Source organism: Papaver somniferum, unplaced genomic scaffold (genome assembly GCF_003573695.1).
Source record: "Papaver somniferum cultivar HN1 unplaced genomic scaffold, ASM357369v1 unplaced-scaffold_137, whole genome shotgun sequence".
NCBI classification, from domain to species: Eukaryota; Viridiplantae; Streptophyta; class Magnoliopsida; order Ranunculales; family Papaveraceae; genus Papaver; species Papaver somniferum.
The window spans coordinates 18,835,972-18,840,861 of record NW_020622934.1 but is presented as its reverse complement, the minus strand read 5'-3'; the positions used below and the strand labels follow the sequence as shown (position 1 = coordinate 18,840,861).

The following is a 4,890-nucleotide window of genomic DNA, read 5'->3' as shown; positions in this document are numbered from 1 at the left end:
TAAATAAACCGTCACTATTAAACATTTGTGACGGACGACCAACCGCCGTGACTAGCAGCGTCACAAATGTTATCTGTGGCGGTTTTTCTCTTTTTGTGGCGGTTAGTCAACCGTCACTAATAGGTTCTCTATCAGTGACGGTTATTTGGCCATCACCAATTATACGACCACCGCTGGCTAAATTTTTCCGCCAACAGCTGCCGTGTCGGATTTTCGTATTGTGACGGTTTACTAATATTTTCTGCCGTTACCGGATTTATTGCCGGTACTGATTACCGGAAGTCACCGGCGCCGGATTTAAAATTCTAAGAATTCTCAGAAATCTTGGATTTTTCGGAACATAAACTTACACCATTTCATATAAAATAAGAAACTAAATTTAATTATAGAAACTTGTGAAGTTTTACGAAGTTTTCCATGTTGAGTTCTACTGTTTCTGAAACAAAAATCTGGGCAACAGAACAACACCCAGAGAGTTCAAAAAGGTAGTAACTAAGCTTAAAAACAACTAAAGTGCCTGTGTAAAGTTTGGGACAAACTGCGAACACACCTAATGGCATGAAAACAAAAAAAGGCATCATGCCATTCCCTTATATTCAAAGAAACAAACACCTGTATATGCCAATTTCCCTTTATTACTCCATCCCGAGAGCATTGTAAGTCCAGGATAATCACTTACAGTCCATAGTCTTCCCGCACGCAGATTGAACATTTCATTTCTTAAGGAATCATATGTATCTAACCCTGCCTCCCATAACTTCTTGAGCTCATCTATTAACGATCTCAAATATACGTCGATGTCGTTACCTGTGAACATACAACAAGTCTAAATGTACCATAACTAGACATATGCAGATACAGATAAATAACTGAGCTTAACATATAAACAGCAAGGAGCTAATGCAGATGCAATCATACACAATAACTAAGAGGGATCATACTAAACAGAATAATATTTTCACTTTGTGTCGAGCATTAGATGACAGTAATTAGCAAAAAAAGAATGATAATGAGAACATCACATATGGTGTTTCAGTTAACAACAGTAGCAATAATGCAATGGTGACAATAATTGGCATAAGCGTATCTGATATCTGATTAGTTAACCATCCCCATAGTGAATGAAAAGGAAAGCGTTACCAAGCAAACAACGCAAGTCAGGCTATACTCCAGCTTCACAGAATCCAAAACCATCAATGTCATTAAAGGGTGATCTGACTCAAAATCACAAGAGAATTGATCGACAAACTCGACTGAAACTCCATTAGATCCATTGAAATTTATATAAAAGGCACCCAACTCTATTAGCCAAGGAGATTTAAGGAGCTCAATGTGCTCAGCCCTCAACTTGGACCTGAAGTTTCTGACATTTACAGAGGAATGTACCTACAAAATCCAGTAGAACCTCAATAAACCGGGATGCACAGAAGAGCATTTTAAATATCTTCACATAAGAAGAAGAGATGGTTTACCTTGTCATATTTCTTAAGACTTTCTGTATTGCAATTGCGTCCATAATAACATATTCAATCAACATTCAACCTTGTTGAATCATTAGTGAAACAATGACGAATACGCAACACAATCAACTTGCCAGTGTTAAGCACACACATTCAAAAAATGGCAGTGAATTACTTGGCTGCTGCTAAACCAAACCTTACTACTGCTTGTACTCTGGAGGTCCCTCCCCTTGCTGTCCATCAGCAGCTGGAACTCTACTTTTCTGCAACTCAGAAAGTAGATAAACTCAGCTACAGTTATCTAACATACAAACCACAACAGTGAATAAATTTAATCGACACGAACTCAATAAAAAGGAAATGAGCAAATAGAGAGAGAGAGAGAGATTTTTTTACCTTTCCGGATGTTGGCTGTGGGGATTTAAGTCAAGCGAGCAAACAAAGCGAACATATTAGAACAAATTTGAGAAGAGTAGAAATTGAGTAGCATAACCAGCAGAGTTCAGATTAAGGGGTTCAGTGATATTACCTTCTTCATGTTCTTTCCTTCATCTTCATCATCGTCTTCCTCGTCGTCATCTCCATCCTCATCTTCCTCGTCATCATCCATATCCATATCAAATTCTTCACTCGGGACAGCTTCTCCAGTGAACCACGACACAACATGTGGGATGATCTTGTCACGGATGGTGGAGCTTAAAAAAGAGAAGCATAAATTTCAAACATATTCAGCAACCACAACAATTTGGATAAGACTCCAACGAAATCTGTAACTGTAAAGTAACATGAATCATAAGGTTCGTATTATTAAACCAACCAATCCGCCAAATTTAGCATTAACTTGGCATCTGTAATCTTGCCCTTTATTAAAACGCTCACTAATTAAGGAAAGTGGTCAAGTAACGACTTAAAAGAAAAACAAGAAGCATCATCAGGACTTGTCCACGTATTAACAAGCTACTACCAACATGGGCACCCTTTTACTTTATTTAATTAATTAACCACAGTGAAATACTAAACAAAAGTAACTCCACAAATGTTTGTACAGGCGAAGGGACTCACTCATATATACAAAACAAAATGACTAGGTGTATAAGAAATGTTTGGTCATGTGCAAAGCAATTGACACATCACATAGTACAATACACATAGTGATTGAAATGTATATTTTCACACTCATGCTAAGCAAGCAGTTCTGGACTAAGTTGGTTAAGTCCAATAGCTTCAATGTAAAATAAGCATTTAACTACACTCATTTTACTCTTTCAACTGTCGAAGCACATCCAAGCAAAGGGACCTATTGTAGTTTCAGAAGGTCAAGATTCAGTCAGCAATGAAGGAAAGAAAACAAGAAGATTACAAACACCTGACATGTGCTAGGTGAGCCCCCAAACCTTGATCCTCCTCATTTTATCAGTAAATTCAGCATTAAACATAAAACTATCCTTCTGAGAGATTGTTTTCGTGTTAGGTACCTTCGCAAGGATCTTGTATTTTGAACATGAAAGGGAATGAAGCAGCCTTACAACATCATCATCCGACAAATTCAGTTGTGACAAGATTTATGAGTAAGTTAGCTTATCTGACGAATTGAACAACAACAACAGAGAAGCCTGAAACATGAAAAAAAAAAACACTTAGCCTTTTAATTCATAATTTAACCAGCCGCATCTGGTGCATCTTAAAATCAAAGTTACCTGATAAGTGGTCACAACAAGTTCAATAGGTCTCTTCAATCACTGATCTAACCATCATCAATTGTTCTCTGATTTCTTTGTTCTTCTACATTCTTCAGAACCCAAACGCAATCACTAACCCTAACTTGTAACAACATCAAATCTTCTTCGAACCACAACTATTATCTCGTCCTCTTTATCTATCATTCAAACTCAAGAACACTGGTGTAAGTTTATAACCAAAGACCTATTTTGGGATGAACCCTAATTCCCAATTGATTCATCATAGAAACTGAAATTAAACCATATACATCATCCAAACTTCAATTGGGAGCAAACCCATCACTAATTGATCAATCTATAAATCAATTTCAGACAAAAACAGAATTAGTTAAAGAAACCCTAAATTCAACTTACCTTTCTGTTGAGTTTGAATCAACACACGGATTGACACCATAACCATCAATTGTCCCTGATTCCATTCCATTTCTCTAAATCTCAGACTCATGATCTTTATCTCCAACATCGATTCTCATTGAAACCTTAATCTTATCTGTAAAAACATCACCTTTTTCTTAGAACTCTCTCCCTCAACACAGTTATGTGTTCAATCAACTATGGCTCCATCAACATCAGTATTAATTTTCTATGAATCCCTCTCTTAGAATTAAGCTTAAATCTCTTGAAATTGAAACTGACAGAAAAGAGGAATAGAGGAACAGCAGAGAAAGGAGAAAAAATGGCGGTGAATAAGACTAGATCTGTTTCAGCAGAAAAGGCTGAGAAAAAAGAAAAAAAAAATCGATTGCTGAGAGACCGTAGCCATTACACTGCCGGAAAATCATTTTGCATTGTCGGAAAAACGAAACCGACAAAAAAAAAATCTGCTCCTTTGACTAATCCCAGTATCTCCTACGGTTGGTCAAGAACCCTCGCAACTAATCGTAGGAAATTGACGCCCCTAAAAAAACCCTCACTAATAGGACCTGTTTTTGTAGTGTACGAGTTCTAATCAAATACAAGGAATAACTTGGATGGTACCAAAGATCAATATCCAAGGATCAATCAATATCAATCAATATCAATCAACAACCAAAGGTCGGATTTCTAATTGATTGATTCAAACGCACAACCTGTATTATTTCAATTACATAAACAAATATAATGTGGAAATACAAATAACACAGACACCAGAAATTTTGTTAACGAGGAAACCACAAATGCAGAAAAACGCTGGGACCTAGTCCAGATTGAACACACACTGTATTAAGCCGCTACAGACACTAGCCTACTCCAAGATAACTTAGGACTGAACTGTAGTTGAACCCCAATCAGTCTCCCACTGATCCAAGGTACAGTTGTACTCCCTACGCCTCTGATCCCAGCAGGATAATGCGCACTTTATTCCCTTAGCTGATCTCACCCACAGCTAAGAGTTGCTACGACCCAAAGTCGAAAACTTGGTAATAAACAAATCTGTCTCACACAGACAAGTCTATCAAAGCATCAATCTGTCTCCCACAGATAAACCCTAAAAGGTTTTGTTCCGTCTTTTGATAATAATCAAGGTGAACAGGAACCAATTGATAATCCGGTCTTATATTCCAGAAGAACATCCTAGAGTTATCAATCACCTCACAACAATCTTAATCGTATGGTAGCGAAACAAGATGTTGCGGAATCAAAAACAATGAGACGAAGAAGTTTGTGATTACTTTTTATATCTTGCCTATCGGAGATATCAATCTCAAGCC

General features: G+C 37.3%; 1 long non-coding RNA gene across 2 annotated transcripts; it reads right to left on the bottom strand.

The window, feature by feature from the left end:
* Window positions 1–359: 359 nt before the first annotated feature.
* Window positions 360–3,906, bottom strand: LOC113334368. 2 transcript variants are annotated; one of them, XR_003352732.1, is made up of 8 exons: window positions 3,554–3,906; window positions 3,158–3,336; window positions 2,827–3,073; window positions 1,990–2,155; window positions 1,857–1,871; window positions 1,473–1,723; window positions 1,141–1,386; window positions 360–807 (listed from the first exon to the last, which is right to left on the bottom strand). It is a non-coding gene; the product is annotated as an uncharacterized LOC113334368 (long non-coding RNA). The 2 variants fall into 2 exon arrangements; XR_003352730.1 differs by having other exon boundaries at window positions 2,936–3,073.
* Between the last annotated feature and the right edge of the window lie 984 nt (window positions 3,907–4,890).